Source organism: Harpia harpyja, chromosome Z, assembly GCF_026419915.1.
Source record: "Harpia harpyja isolate bHarHar1 chromosome Z, bHarHar1 primary haplotype, whole genome shotgun sequence".
NCBI lineage: Eukaryota > Metazoa > Chordata > Aves > Accipitriformes > Accipitridae > Harpia > Harpia harpyja.
The window spans coordinates 27431323-27447741 of NC_068969.1; the positions used below are offsets into that span (position 1 = coordinate 27431323).

Below are 16419 nucleotides of genomic sequence, written 5' to 3' on the forward strand. Positions count from 1 at the left end.
ACCTGGGACTGGTGAAACCCTTTTCTTCTCTTTCTTTCTTCCTTCCTTCCTTCCTTTCTTCCCTTCTCTCTTTCTCTCTCTCCTTCTTTTTCTTCTCTCTTTTCCACAGTCCCTACGCCTCATCCTTTCAAACATAAACCGTTGACCGAGTCTGAGACTAGGAGCGGATCCAGCCGCCCCTGGGCTCCTCTTTGAGAAGGAGGCCAGAAAGCAAGGCGGTCTGCTCTGAACCTCGTGACTCAACGGGAGGGCTCTCCTTCTGACACAGTTTCACGTTCCTTTGTCCACTTCTTTTTCTACACCTCCCTTCTCTTTTCAAACAGCGGCTTAATGACATGATGCAAGGTTCATGTTGATGAGTTCACTTGTACTTGGGCAAGGCTAGCTCGGCTGAATCAATGTTGATTGTTGTTTGAACTCCCCTGGTGTTGTTTCACCTTAATTCTGACAAAGGAAATCCACAAACCTGAGACGCTCCAACTTTGGGACGCAACATCTTAGTTGGCGTCACGGACAGGATTTCCCTTGTTGGAAGGGAGTTTCTAACGGGATAGCAGACCTCCACCCGGAGAACGGGTGGGGAGGATCTGGGAAGGATCTCTCAACAATAAGTCGGGAGGGATGCGAGCAGTGGCAGGCATAGAGACCCGGGAAACATCTGTGTCTGACCGTTCCCCTGCTTTAGACAGCCTAACTGGGCCGTGTCCCTCAGAGTGTTCCCAGCGCTGCCAGGGAGTCTCTGAAGGCAGCGGTGGATCTCCGAGCTGCAAGTGTGCCCAGCTGGAAGAACTCTCCAAACAAGTAGCTCTGTCACAAGAGGAGCTCAACAGGCAGCGCAGCCTCTGGAAACGTGAGCGGGAGATCGATCCGTGGTATCGCGCGCTGTCCCAAGCTGAGCGACAGCCCTGCCTCGGGGCTTTACAAGGGGAAGGTTAGCCTGAATTCAGCCTCGAGCTGACTGACCCAACGTGTATGGAAGGGTTAAAAGATGGAATTTTGGTCCGTGGATGAACACCGAGTAAGAAATAGATACCTAAAGACGCAGTCAGCACAGGGAACAGATAGTTTATTGCCTATTGTTTGAAATGCTGACCATAGGGATAAGAAAGTAGAGCAAGGTTAGGGGAGGTAGTACGTGCAATAATGGAGGAATACAAGGCACCACACGTAATTTTGCTTCCCTTGCAAAAGCCCTGCTATTGGTTAGAGCATAGTGGACGTGACTGATGGATTATGGTATTTTGCCACGTGCACAGAGCCCATGAACCAATAGAAGGGATGACTATGGCACGTGCAGCGTGCCTGGCCAGCGGGCGCATGTGCCATAGGCTTCCTATGTTGCAATCGAGGCATGTTTCAACACTCATTGGCCGCGAGTGTCGACACCCGTTCCTCTGCAAATGTATAAAATACCGGAGTTTTCCAAAGAGCAGTGGGCTGGTGTATGGCAGGGTCACCATTGCCTCCGTGGGGACACCCACGTAAAGCTGGCACCTACGGACTGCTGGACTGGGCTCGCGGCGCAAGGCGGCACAAGAATGTACGGAATGTACGGATGGTTCATCTTCTTCTTCACAGTCCTTGGGTCGGTATGTTAATAGTTTTTTCGCTTTGTAAAACACCCGTAGCATAACACACGTGCGTAGTTAATAAAAAGCTTGCTTTTTCCCTTATAGTCAGTGTGTGTGTATTACCTTCTTGGGAATCCTCAAAACCACCCTAAAACACCCAAGTAACTCACAAGGCAAAGGAGACTGGACCCTTCCTTGTCTCTGCTGCGAGCAGAGGGAAGAACCTTCCCCTGAAGTGCCCCTGCGTAATAGATTCAGTGCTCTTGGGGCGGAGGATGAAGACCGCACGAGTAAGAGACAGGATCCAGGAGAAGCCGACCACACAGAGCTGATCCACCCATCCAGCCGCACGAGAACCCCTGCCACCAGAAAAGCACATCAAGTACGAGTAACTGGAGATTCCTTACCGAGGGGCACTCGGCAAGCACCCGCTTGCCGTCCAGACAACTTCTCCCGAGGGCTTTGCTGCCTAGCAGGGGCTCGCATTCGCAATGTCACCGAGGGGCTGCCGAGCCTGGTGAACCCCACGGATTGTCATCCGCTCCTACTTTTCCAGGTAGGGTGCAGCAACGCTGCGACGAGGCAACTTGGAACAAAACAAGACTGTATGTGCCTTGGAGCAATGTGAAAGTGAGCTGGAGCACAGGTGGTGTTTTCACCTGTCCTCCCAGTGAAAGGAATGGGTTTAGGAAGGAAGAGATGAAGCGAAAAGGTGAATGCCTGGCTGTGTGGCTGATGCCATACTCAAGGTTTTGGCTTCTATGACAATGGATCTGCCTTTGAGAAGCTGGGTCTGTTGGGAGCTGATGGGATTCACCTGACCGAGTGGGGCAAGAGGGTCTTTGCCAACAAGCTGGCCAGACTGATAAGGAGAGCTTTAAACTAGAGTTAGCAGGGGAAGGGGATGGAGTTTTGAGCGACAGAGGAGCCGGGTGCTGCTGATGGATTAGGAGGCAGCAGGGGAACACCTGTGAGGCGCCTCCGAGGAATTAGGGCACGCTCCTCTAGGAAGGTGACATGGTCAACAGCCCATCAGAAGTGCCTCTGCACTGACGCACGCAGCACGGGTAACAAACAGGAGGAGCTGGAAGCCGTGCTGCAGATAACAAGCTACAATCTAGTCGCCGTCACTGAAACGTGCTGAGAGGAATCACACGACTGGAGCATTGCAGACGATGGCTATAAAGTGTTCAGAAGGGACGGGCAAGGAAGGAGAGGTGGGAGAGTTGCCCTCGATATAAAAAGTGGATTGACTACACAGAGCTGCCAAGCAGCGTGGGGCCAAGCACATCCTCCAGAGAAGGCCAGGGCCTCTCCAAGACCTCTCAGGGGCACACGTGGGCAAAGCAGGCCCACCGGAGAAGCCCAGAGCCTCTCACAGCCCTCGGAAGGGCACTCATGGGGCCAAGCAGACCTTCCAAGGAAGGCCAGTGCCTGTCCAGGTCGTCGCAGAGGCACACGTGGGGCCAAGTAGCCCCTGCCGAAAAGCCCAGGGCCTCTCACAGCCCTAGCAGGAGCAGGTGTGGGGCGAAGCAGACCCTGCAGAGAAGCCCAGGGTTTCTCAAATCCCTCATAAGGGCACGCATGGGGCTAAGCAGACCCTCCAGAAAAGCCCAGGATTTCTCCAAACCCTGTCAGGGGCACACGTAGGGAGAAGCAAACCCTCCACAGAAGGCCAGGGCCTTTCACAGCCCTCGGAGGGGCACGCGTGGGGCCAAGCAGACCCTCCAGAAAAGCCCAGGGTCCCTCCAAACCCTGTCAGGGGCACACGCAGGGAGGAGCAGACCCTCCACAGAAGCCCAGGGCCTCTCACAGCCCTCACAGGCATAAACCTTGAGCGAAGCAGATCCTCCAAAAATTTCAGGGCCTCTCCAACCCCTCTCAGGGGCACACGTGGGGCCAAGCAGACCCTCCAGAGTAGCCCAGGGTTTCTCAAATCCCTCGTCAGGGTACGAGTCAGGGCAAGTAGACCCTCCAGAGAAGCCCAGGGTCTCTCGCAGCCCTTGGAGGTGCACTCATGGGGCCAGGCAGACCCTCTAGAGAAGCTTGGCGGTGCCAGGGGCGGCAGCAGGCCTTTGCCCTGGGACGCAGTGAGTCTTCCCCGAGCACGTCGTCCCGCTGCGTTACCTCCTCCTCGTCCATGCAAAGCTCACCACCCCGGCCTTCGCCGGGACCACCACCGCAGCGGTTCCAGCTGTGCGGCACAGCCAGGGCCCGCGCATCAGCCAGGCTGCCGTCCAGGCTGGGAGCGCCTGCGCGGCGCGGCAGGCGTCGGGAATGAAGCAGCAGCCCTTGGAGCAGGTGGCCTTCCTCGGCGGGGCACTGCTGCGGTCTCGGCATCCAGCACCTGGCAGAGTTCTGGGATGGAGCGCTCGCGTAATCCTTGACACGCAAAGTTTTTTGGGAGTACCTCTGGTTATTTCGTAGGTGGGAAACGGCTCTGTTTTTCACACCTCGGGGGAGCGAGCACTGCACCTACAAAGGTCTGTGACTGAAACCCTTTGTTTTTCCCCTGCTTAGAGTGCTTGCAGCAACACAGTTGAGCCGACAGCTGCACGAATGGCCTTCCCGTTGTGACGGAAAAGGACTTAACTGCAAGGTTCAAGCAACGACTTGAACTTCACTCACAGACTTAACTGCAAGGTTCAAACAAACAACTATTTGAACTTCACTTACAGACTTAACACGCCACTATTACAGGTTTATACAGATACAATGGAGGAATGCACTACTGCAATTTTTTAAGGCAGGAGTAGTACATTATTACAACCACAAGCAATTCACAACCACAAACGCATTTACAAACTTAAAGCATGAACAATATTCACTTACCCCTGCAGGTAACGGCTCTCAATCCCAGGGAAGTTACCTTGACCGGCGTCCCGATCAAGGGGGTGGGAGGGGGGGTGTATGTGTGTTTCCTTCGCAAGCCAACTGCATAGTTGGAGAAGTGACTCCCCCCATTTCCAACCTGAATCTTAGAGTTTAATCCCCCGACTTGTGGAATGGTGTGTATAACCATGTCTGAGTGGATTATGATAGATGCCTAAATGGATTATGTGTATCTGAGTGGAGTTTCCCCTTTCCTTCATTGGTCTGTGATTGTTTGAATACACAAGGTTGTCATTTGAAACTGAAGCTGAAACCCTCCGGTACTGGGGGTTTTTTGCCTTGCTTCCTCAGCAACTGAATAGTGGTTGGATTGAGACTCAGGGCATACTGTTTGTTAAGGGATTTCAAGGCTCAGTTCAGGTTTTGGTTCTTTGAATGGTGCGGCCACTGCCCTGTTTACTTTAGGGTTTATCAGACAACCCAGGGCTAAGCTGTCTACACAGCTCCCCGTGAGTCGTCTCTGCAGAGAGACAGGGCCTCAAGGCAACCCAAGGCTGGGTCGCTTTTGTAACCCCCCCCGCCCCCCATGAGTCGCCTGTGTGCACTAGACATGGTGAAACTCGTTTGTGAACTATGAGCTGGACAATCCACACCCCCATGTTTCGACGAACCAGCTTCAAGCCAGGTTTTCAATTAAGGTGAGGAGGGAACCAAAGCACCTCGCACTGTCCAATACCCCAGTTGTAGGTGGATACTTTTAATGGTGTGCTTGTTGATTGATGACCATTGAAAGGAGAAAGCAAAAGGAGAACGGAATATCCAGGCAGTTGCTGTTAATGGGAATGGTGATCTGAACGTTACCGCAGGTCTTTTATGGGAGTGTGTGGTGCTGCTGCTGGTGGTCTTGGCACAAGGTTGAAAAGGAATGAATAAAATAATGCGTGTGGCTTCCTGCTTCTCAGCAGAGGTGCAAGAATGATCAGCACAATGTGTGTCTATAATCTTTATTTTACTCACAAAATGCTTTCCATGTTGATCTTATATTTTAAGATTAATGATGAAATACATATGAATAAGTACACGATTCATGTGTATTAACTTACTTGTCAGATAAGCAGGAGTGTCTCTGTGAAAAAAAAAACCAAACTTTGGAGCTCAACAAAAATCTCGGCACGAAAGTGCCATATATGTAATAGCAACAAATATTGTTTGCCATTATAAATATGTATGCCTATAGAGGGTGAACTACATTTTGTACATTTGATCTTACTTTGGGTGTAAGAGATTCTTCATAATTTCTTCTGTACTACTAGTTGCTAGTTTGCAAGGAAACTAAGCCTTATAGCTGAGGGAACAGCACCACCACCACCCCCCGCCGGTACTTTTCAGATATGAAACACTTTGAAAGTTGGTATAAGAAATCAATTCTTTTGTAGAGAAATGGATAAAATAATGAATAAGGAGTGGGTGCCAGTGTTACAGTTCAGTGTGGCTAAACAGGTTCCAGGTCTAAGTAGTTAGCTAAGGCCCTCTGTAACCAAGAGGCGAAAATGGATACCTCCACCACACGACCCATTTATGCTTAACTAGATATCTGCGGTACCTGATTCACGATCTGGAGAAGTTCACTTCTCTCGTGTAAGAACGTCTGCTGAGATTTATACCGCTTCTACTCAGCTGAAGTTGTGTGAGATTAATTCAGTCAGTGCGCTGGCAGACACTGAGGATAACTGAAGCAGTGAACAGTATTTTTGTTTTTCTAGTTTTGCCAATGTAGAACTAAGTAATGCTTACGAATGAAACTGCCTGTATATACACATGTGTATTGGCTTTGTGTGGCAAGGTTTTGCTAGCAGGGGCGGTTACAGGGGTGGATTCTGTAAGAAGCTGCTGGAAGCTTCCCCTATGTCCGACAGAGCCAACACCAGCCGGCTCTAAGATGGACCCACTGCCAGCCAGGCCGAGCCCATCAGCGGTAGTGGTAATGCCTCTGTGATAACATTTTTAAGAAGGAAAAAAAGGTTGCGGGACAGACACAGAAACGGCAACCAGAGAGAGAGTGAGAACATGTAAGAGAAACAGCCCCGCAGACGCCCAGGTCAGTGCAGAAGGAGGGGAGGAGATGCTCCAGGCGCCGGAGCAGAGATTCCCCTGTAGCCCGTGGGGAAGACCATGGTGAGGCAGGTTGTCCCCCTGCAGCCCATGGAGGTCCACGCTGGAGCAGATCTCCACCTGCAGCCCATGGAGGACCCCACAGTGGAGCAGGTGGGTGCCCGAAGGAGGCTGTGACCCCGTGGGAAGCCCGCGCTGGAGCAGGCTCCTGGCAGGACCTGCGGATCTGTGGAGAGAGGAGCCCACGGAGCAGGTTTTTTGGCAGGACTTGTGACCCCTGTGGGGACCCCACGCTGGAGCAGTGTGCTCCTGAAGGACTGCACGCCGTGGAAAAGACCCATGCTGGAGCGGTTTGTGAAGAACTGCAGCCCGTGGGAAGGACCCACGTTGGAGAAGTTCATGGAGGACTGTCTCCCATGTGAGGGACCCCACGCTGGAGCAGGGAAGAGTGTGATGAGTCCTGCCCCTGAGGAGGATGAAGCGGCAGAAAATAACGTGTGATGAACTGACCGTAAACCCCATTCCCCGTCCCCCTGCGCCGCTGGGGGGTTTGGTAGAGAATCCGGGAGTGAAGCTGTGCCCAGGAAGAAGGGAGGGGGTGGAGGGAAGGTGTTCTGAGATTTGTTTTATTTCTCATTACCCTACTCTGGTTGCTTGGTAAGAAATTGAGTTAATTTTCCCAAGCTGAGTCTGTTTTGCCCGTGACGGTAATCGGTGAGTGATCTCTCCTGTCCTTATCTCGACCCACAAGCCTTTGTTATATTTTCTCTCCCCTGTCCAGCTGAGGAGGGGGGGAGTGGTAGAAGAGCTTTGGTGGGCACCTGGTGTTCAGCCAGGGTCAACCCGCCACAACATGTGTTGTGTTTTGTTCTCTGTGTGGGGAAGAATAGCCACGGGGATGACTCATTTCCAATGTATCTTTGAAATGTAATGTAGTCTCTTTAAAATGTAGTCTCTTTAAAAGGTAGTCCCTTTAAACTGAGGAGAAACACAACAATTGGTGGCGCCAAGGTCCTCACAGGTGGTGCTACTGGGTGATGAGCTGTGCCTGTTCTTTAGGTGAAGTCTGTGAATATAATGCCCCGGCTTGTTAAGGACCATTTTGATACCACCGTCAAGATGACTACGTACCTTGTGGCCTTTATTGTTTCAGATTTTAAATCCATCAGCAAAATAACCGGTCATGGAGCTAAGGTAACTGTGTCTCATTTTGTAAGAGCTTTTTTGTGTTTAAAGTCTGTGTGAATACATAATGGTTTACCTTTTCAGTTAAATCATTGGATTTATGTATCTCGATGTTTTACAGGAATGAAAGGAGAGAATTAAATCGGTTTTGTAATTGGATGATGAGTTTGCACACTGAGCTTTGTTAGTTGCAGAAGATTTTGGTAACGGGCTTGCTTTTTGTATCGTTATATGCATTGGTAACATAGTTTGTTTCATGTAAGATTATATAATCAAGGGGCAAATGAAATACAGTTTTCATGGAGAATCAGCACTAAATAAACCTGTGTCAGGTTGAACGACTCTAACGTGGTAGGGGTGGAAATTGTAGAAGTCTTTGTAGGGGCATAGTGGTTCTGGTGGCAAGTTTAAACTTGTGTTCCTAATTCTGATAATATTTTTATGCAAATGTTTTAGTAACTGGTGTATGAGAACTGTTAAGTGTGTGCTCTAGGGTCCCTTTTGTGGTCATTTAAGTAACTGGGATGAAGAACAACTTCTGTCAGCTTTTGATGCTGGTATTGGAAGCGCTGCCTTCTTGTCTGCTGTAGATTTCCATGTCCACGGTGCCAGACAAGATCAACCAAGCTGACTATGCGTTGGATGCGCAGTGAAACTTTTAGACTTGTACGAGGATTACTTCAGCATTCCATATCCTCTACCTAAGCAAGATAAGTGTTAAATAACTTAATGTGTTTGAGAACATTATTAAGCATAGAGAGTAAATAGCAGTAAAAATCAGTAATTTAGAGTGTTAAGACTGGGCAAAGTTTGGCTCACAGACTTTTAAACTGGCTGCTTCACAGAACTTAAGGACAGATTGAAAAGCTTCACTGAGAACTTCAATATCCTTGTGCTCTGTCTGGAGATTTTTTTAAAGTATGCTTTTGTGATTACATTTAAGAGAGCCCTTAGAAGTGTGTGTGATACATGTGCCTGTGTGGGAGCAATCAGGAAGTGGGATGAGCGAGCTCTTTATGGATTAAAATGATACTAGTACTATTTTAATGTTTTTTCTAGGTTTAGCAGCTATTCCTGACTGTCGGTCTGGTGCTATGGAAAACTGGGGATGGCCCACATACCAGGAATCTGTGTTGTTGTACAACCCTGAAAAGTCCTCAGCATCTTCTAAACTTTGGATTAGTAGTATGGTAATAGCCCATGAGCTGGTTCGTCAGGCGGGATCTGGGAAGAATAAGGAGTTTGAATGGGCATGAGGAGGGGTCAGGGACGATGGATTCTGTGTGGGTAGGGGGATCTTGGAGCTATAAGCTGAAAATAGTTGCTTTGGCTTGAAGGTGCTCTTCTGTGAATCATGAGGACTGTTTCTGGTGAAGGAGTCCTGGCAGGCTGCATAGACGCGGAGGGCTGTAAACGTAAATGTGTTCAGTTCAGCGGCTGCAATGCTGCGGGGCCTTTGCACCACTGTCAGCCTTGAAATTAATTGCAGGCCACCAAATAGGCACATAAAAGTTGGAAAGGTTAGCTGTTTCGTATGTGGCTCTCCTGCCAAAAGTGGTTTCTTTACAAGGTTTCTTGGAACGTGAGTGGAAGCAGTGTTTTAGCGTATTACCATTAAAATGAGAAATGCAGTGGGAAGACGCCAGAGCAAGCTGTATCACTACAAAAGTTCCTTAGAGGTCAATAGCATACTATGAATGCAGTTTCTTACAGGTCAGTAGCAGCTTTTAGGATAAATTGTGTATTTAATTTCAGAAGCTCTTCCCCCCTCCCTCCCGCAGGGGTTGGCAACCTCGTTACCACGGAGCGGTGGCATGATCTGTGGTTAAATGTAGGGTTTGCAAAGTTTATGGAGTTCGTGTCAGTCAGCATTACCCATTGAGAACTGAGAGTTGTAAGCAGCAGTTATGGTATTTTTATTTTGTAACTGCCTTCTAAATCCACTAGTTAAGGATAAAGACCAAGCAGATTTTTGCTGTGAACTACTTTTAAATTTCTGTTTGTGAGGATTATCTGATGTTTAACTCTGAAGAGTAGGGATGTTTGATTTGCCTACATGTACATGTTTTCAGGAACTTATGATGGAATTTAATGATTGCAGTGAAAGTGTATTCTTTTTAGACTTCCAAAAGTGTAACGAAATTATTTTATCTTATTTCATCAAATAGGGTGAGAGTTGAAAAGACGAAAATCCTTCCACTAGCTTTATCAGAGATCCGATACATGAAATTTTCTACCAAAGTGAGAAGAACAATGCATCTGGGCAGAATTTTGCCATAGCACTGCAGTGGCATGATAATAGGGAAATTCACCATTTGGGGGGGGGGGGGGGGGGGGGGGGAGTAATTTGTTTTGTGGTTACTGACCACTCTATCGGAATGTGCAGGTGTCTTTAAGTCTCACTAGCTCAACTAATTTTAGAATCACAGAATGATAGAATGGAATCACAGAATGGTTTGGGTTGGAAGGGACCTTTAAAGGTCATCTTGTCCAATGCCCCTCCGCAATGAGCAGGGACATCTTCAACTAGATCAGCTATTTAAGTTAGTTTAGAACACTGGGACTTATTTGGCTGTATTATTGTTGGGGGGGGGATTATGCTCTGGAATAAAAGAAAGATATGGTTTGCTTTCTTTGTATGATTTAAAGATCACGTGGAATGGACTGAAAAGTGAATGAATAGGGGTTCAGTGGTCACTGAGCAAAATGTAGTAGTAATATTTGGTTTTGCCTCCTATTAGGAAGACTATTTCTTAAGGAGATGTTTTTATGCCATGGCAGTGGATGCATTAAATTCCTCACAACCTCTGTCTACTCCTGTGGAAGGTCCAGCTCAAATTTTAGAGATGTTTGATAATGTTTCTTATGAGAAGGTAAAATACAAAACTGTTACTGATTTCAGTTGTACTGCTTGTACTATACAGTTGTATTTTACTGATTTCGACCCTACATAGAATACCTGGCACACGGTATTAATGGGTTTATGACTTGAATAGTTCCTTGTCCAAAACACCTGGGTGGATTCAAATGGCAGTTGCCTTTTCGATTTCTAAAATGAGGAAGCCTTTACTTCTTCTATCTGTTCTGTAACAACTTAGTCTTAAACCATTCTGGGGGGCTCTTAACCCAAGGAGCATTTTTCACTGGAGCATTATACGGTGCTGGCTTGTATAGTAATTAGAAAAATAATAGCGTAACTTACTCAATCAGTGATATTTTTAAGAGTGACGATCACACAAACCCAAAGAAGTACTGTTTCAATATACATAAAACCCAATTACTTTTTAATCAGAGACACATACAAAAGTGTACCGTTATGCAGATGAGTGGCATGCTGAAATTCTTCTGAAGCAAGCCTCTTGCTAGCGAAGGAGTAGTTTTTGTAAACACTTTGTCACTCTTTTTCTCAGGGATCTTGTATATTAAATATGCTGAGGGACTACCTGACTGCTGATGTGTTTAAAGCTGGACTTGTGCAGTACCTGCAGAAATACAGCTATTGAAATACAAAAAATGAAGATCTGTGGAACAGCATGATGAATGCAAGGTATTCCTCATTTTCTTATTTGTGTTTTTAGATTTCATCACTTCTCGTGAATGATGTGTCTCTCTAATATATTCCCTGAAGACTGCGACCAGTACTTACGATTATGACATCAAAGAAAGATGACCAAAACTTTTTTTTCCCTTTCAGATTTGCCCTACAGGAGGTACTAACAAAAATGAACCACAAGGTGATGGGCTGTTGCAGAAGAAGCCAACAGTCATCTTCATATGCAGTAAGCATCTAGTTTTTTATCCGTCAGTATTTAGGAATTTGACACGTATCTGTGCCCTCACGTTTATTCTGTGCTGTGGCATTGATACATGCACCTTCCAAAAGCATTCTTTGCCACTTAAGCATGGTTCTGGGGAGAGTGTAAGTTTCTTCAGTTCCATTGGAAATCTGTATTTTTCTGTGATTGGACAGAAATTCTGCTCCTGTGCCCAGGGCTGACTGAAAAACAGCAGTACTTCAGGAAGTTGCCATTAACTCCATGAAAGTGTGCACAAGAAAACCAGATGGAGACGTCATGATATCCAGTCCAAACATACCTCTATAGAGCTTACAAATACCCAGCAGCTTGTACAGAGTTCTTACACACCCATTTCTGAGGCAAGGGGAGTCATAAAGAATCTCAGTAGACATAATAAGGGGGGATGAAGGATGATGTTTAGCGCTTACATTGTCGAAATTAGCTGAGGCAAAGACAGTCTTTGATAAGAAGAGCTAGTCCCAAGGACCAGCCAATGAGGTAAAGACAGCTCCCGATAAGAAGCAGGAGCAGGCCCCAAGAGCCAGCTAAGACTGGTCTTGCGGCTTGGGGTGAATAGCAAGAAATGGCTGAGCCTGCGCAAGAAAAAAGGTTACTAGCGGTGACGAAGAGGAGTCATCTATCTTCATCTCTGCGACCACCAGACGACCACCATAAAGAGGCACTGCGTGAGCGCAGTTGAGAGGAGACTATGGAAATGACCTCTCGGAGCTAATTTTAATAGGAAGCGGGGATAGGTCATGCATATGTATAGGCGTATTGTGAATATGTAACACTTGACTGTATAAACTTGAGACAAACTGCCGAGTCGGGCGCGCACGACTTGGGTGGGACTACCCCCCGTGCGGCCCAACGCTGAATGAACATACCTACTTTACGATCTCACTGATTGCGGAGTCTGTTTTCTGCACGTCATTTCTGTTTCACTGTCAGTGTACTCCCGTCTTCCACTTCTTACTTGTCTGCTTTTTCCCTTGCTACTAAAAACAAGCACTGGACTAAAGGAGAAACTCTTGATGTGAGGGCAACGATGGGCACTTGGACACTGCAGAAAGGTTTTCCCCTGCTAACTCTCACAGTGAGAGGGAAGAATGTCCACCTGCAGCAAGAGTACTACGTGACAGGGGTAGATTCTCCTTCATCCACAGGGTAAACAAAATGGGGAAATCTCAGCACGCAAACGGAAGTACTCTCGAATGGCAGACAGTGATGTATGCTAAGAGCTTTTACTGTTGTTTCTTAAGGAACGCTCCCTGAGCTGTTTGGTTGTGAGTCTGTCCCTGTGTAGCTCAGGATCAGCAGCACTCGTAGGCGTCGTTGGACCCTGCGTGCCTGGCCGAGGTGCCAGCAGCTGCAGAGCTGCAGTGCCTGGGCTTCTGGGTGAGCTGGGTGAGCCTGTGCTGGAGACGTGCTAGTGGAACTAGGCTGGAAAGTTCATATTGTGGCAGCTTCAGTGTCAGCGATCTGCCAGGCAAACTAAATGAAAGGTAGCGAGATGCACCTGGCACTGCACTGAAGTCAGAAGTGCGAGCGCAGCCTGTTGCTGCTACTGTGTGGGCAAAAGATTTTACTCGGTGGTTAGACTGGGACAAGTTGGAGAAACTTTTGCAAAGTTCTTCCATTAAACAAAGCACTTCTGTTTTGCAGTAGGTACCTGTGGCACATTCCACTAACCTCCACTACCAGTAAATCTGACACTGTTCAGAGATTTTTGATGACAACTAAAGCAGGTAATTTCTTTGACTAATTAGGCGATTAATTTATTCAAAGTTTGTTTGCAAGCCTTTTAGTTTTGCAGGTTTTTTTTCAGAATGCGGAACTGGAACAACTAGTCCCAGAGAAGCAAATACTTGTCAGCTCAATAATATCACTATAACGATCTCTTAATATTTTCAGAAACCGTGCTGCTGTGTTCTTTAAATCACTGAAATGAGAGTAACAGTATTACTGGGTATAGTACTAGGATGTGTTTGAATCACTAAGAAAAAAAGGAGTTACCCTTTTGTTTCCAGACGTTATTATCCTTCCGGAAGAGGTGGAGTGGGTTAAATTCAGGGGGGACATGAATGGGAATGGTGCACTATGAAGATGATGGGTGGGATCATCTGATCAACCTTTTGAAAGAGAACTATACAGTGATTAGCAGCAAAGACAGAGCAAGTCTCATTAACAGTGTATCCAGGTCGTGAGGTAAGGCCTTCTGTCCAAGTCTGAAAAACATACTAATTCTGTATTTGTGAGTATATACCACTGAAGAAGGAAGTGTTGATAATGTATATAGTATTCATTAAATCTGTTAAATAGACTGAGAGCATATTCTTTTCTTGCTTACAGCAGTGTAAACCCAGGATTTCTCTTGGTTACAGTGGACTTATCTAAGCCGGCTAAGTGAAACGTGTCGTCTTCAGTAAAGACATGTTAATGGAAGGATGCCAGTGTGAAGTGATGGACTAGGATAATGTTTTTGCACCTGGAAAGGTGCTGCTGCCGTTTCTCAGTTAGAAACAAGGCTATTACAGTCATAAAGATGTGACGCAATGGTGATTAGAGCTCAGCGCAACGACATGCTTTGTTGCCCATAATCTCACGGTCACAGTGGAGTACGTAGCACGCACAGCGTGCGGCGTCTGCGCTGGAGGAAGAAGCGATCGCTGCTACCAACTCCCAACTACGTTTTCAGAGCTCTGCCCCCCGAAATACACACTTGAAGCGTGACCTGTAGATTCTGCAATAACAGTTAATCCACACTCGCGTAAACACTAGAGCGGTTAGACAGACCGCACGCACCCGTTTGCGTTCACAGACCAAGCCTACCTGTTCCAATTGTTTCGTGCAATTCGTAGTACTTGAGAATTTCCCCACAGTCACCTGCAGACATTCCGAGAGGAACAGGGATCTGGCGATTCTTCTCAGCACCTGCAAGGAGAAAGCGGGAGCAGGCGTTCGCGCGTTTCCACTCCCAGCATGAGCGGCGGAACGCGCCTGGGGCAGCTCCGGTGGCCCGGGGAGGTGCCGCTTGCTACAACCCCAGCAGCAAACTCACTAAACGAACAACTCGGAAGGCCCAGAGGCCGAAGGCACGAAACGCCAGCGCCGTTCACCGGAGCTCCGCGGCGGGGGCCCTCCGGCGGCCGGGGCGGCCCGGCGAGACGCGTAGAGCGGGCACTGCCTGTCAGGGCACCGGCGAGAGGCCGCTGCTGCCGAGGAGGAGCGGGCACCGGGGGAGAGCAGCGCTCACCAGCTGGGCGGCCGCCGCCTGCGCGGCCGTTAGCGTTCAAATCTCCCCGCTTCCGGCCGGGGCCCCCCCCGCGGGGCCAATCAGCGCTCAGCGCTTGACCGGAGCTAGGCGGGGGCGCGGCGTGCATGACGGGAGGGAGGTCGAGACGGAGGGGAGGTGGTGTGAGCGCCGCCATGGCGGGAGGGTCTCCGCTGCCATCTCGTTGCCGACGGGGACGGCCTCGGCCGCGCCCGGCCCCGACAGAGACGGGGAGCAGCGCCCGCTCCCATCGGGAAGCCCGCTCCCCCGTACCGACGGCGGGGACTGGCGTGGGCTCCGCGCCGCCGGGTCTGCTGCCACGCACAGGATGGCCGCCCGGCCCGCCGCCCCGGGGAGACTACGTCTCCCAGCATGCTCCGCGGGTCCGGCCTTCCGTGACGGGAGGGCCCTTCCGCCGCCAGGCCCGGCCCGGCCCCCGGCCGCGCTGCAGGCCCCGCTCCGCCTCGGAGCAGCCCGGGGCAGGTGAAGGAAGCGAACAGAAACACGGGGTTTGCTCTCTTCAGGCAGGGGCTGGCGGTCTGCCTTTGCTGCGGCCGGCCGTTCCCCTGCCAGGCCGTTCGCCTCACAGCATACCAGAGGCCTCGGCCTACAGCCACAAGCAAAACCAGGAAAACGGGGCGGGGGGGGAAGGTTGGTGAACGTCTTAGTTCTGTAACCTGTCTCTCCTTTGGAATCCTCCCAGACAGGTTAAACCTTTCCTGAATGAAGACCCTGTCCTGCTTTCAGCTGGGGTAGAGTTAATTGTCTTCCTAGTAGCTGGTACAGTGCTATGTTTTCGCGCTAGGTATGAGAAGAATGCTGATAACACACTGATCTCTCCACTTGTTGCTAAGTCATGTTTAGTCTGAAGTCAGGGATTTTTCAGCTTCTGATGCCCAGCCAGCAAGAAGGCTGGAGGGGCACGAGAAGTTGGGGGGGGCCACAGCCAGGGCACCTGACCCAAACTGGCCACAGGGCTATTCCAGACCATGTGACCTCATGCCCAGTACATAAACTGGGGGGAGTGGGGGTGGGGGGATCGCCACTCAGGGTCTAACTGGGTGTCTGTTAGCGGGTGGTGAGCAATTGCATTGTGCATCACTTGTGTATTCCAGCCCTTTTAGGATTACTGTTGTCATTTTATTAGTGTTATCATTATCATTATTGTTTCTTCTTTTCTGTTCTATTAAACTGTTCTTATCTCAACCCACGAATTTTACTTTTTTTTTTCCAATTCTTTCCCCCATCTCACTGGGGGGGGGGGGAAGTGAGTGAGCGGCTGCGTGGTCCTTAGTTGCTGGCTGGGGTTAAACCACGACAGACCCTCATTTTTGAGAGTAAGGTTTGATTCTCTCCTGAATAAAAAAGAGGAAGAAGGATGTTTTGGGGAGAGAGAATGGAGCCCTTCCTTGCGGGCAAGACAAGTGGTGTCTTTTCTAGATGGGGTGTCACCTTCTGTTCTTCATCAGCCAATTAACGGTTCCTTGCGTCCCCATTCATACAGTCACCCACATCAAAAACCATTGACTAATTTCACTCCTGTATTTTCCGTCATCTCCTACATGGCTATCGCAGGTGGAAGACACTGAACGGGAGAGGTGAGTGTGGCTCATTACCGGTGTTGACTGACAGAAGGCAGAAGACCTTG

At 48.9% G+C, this 16419-nt stretch overlaps 1 pseudogene; it reads left to right on the top strand.

Annotated features, from left to right (window-relative positions):
- The first annotated feature begins 621 nt into the window (after positions 1–621).
- Positions 622–13704, top strand: LOC128136636 (endoplasmic reticulum aminopeptidase 1-like; annotated as a pseudogene).
- Positions 13705–16419: the final 2715 nt, after the last annotated feature.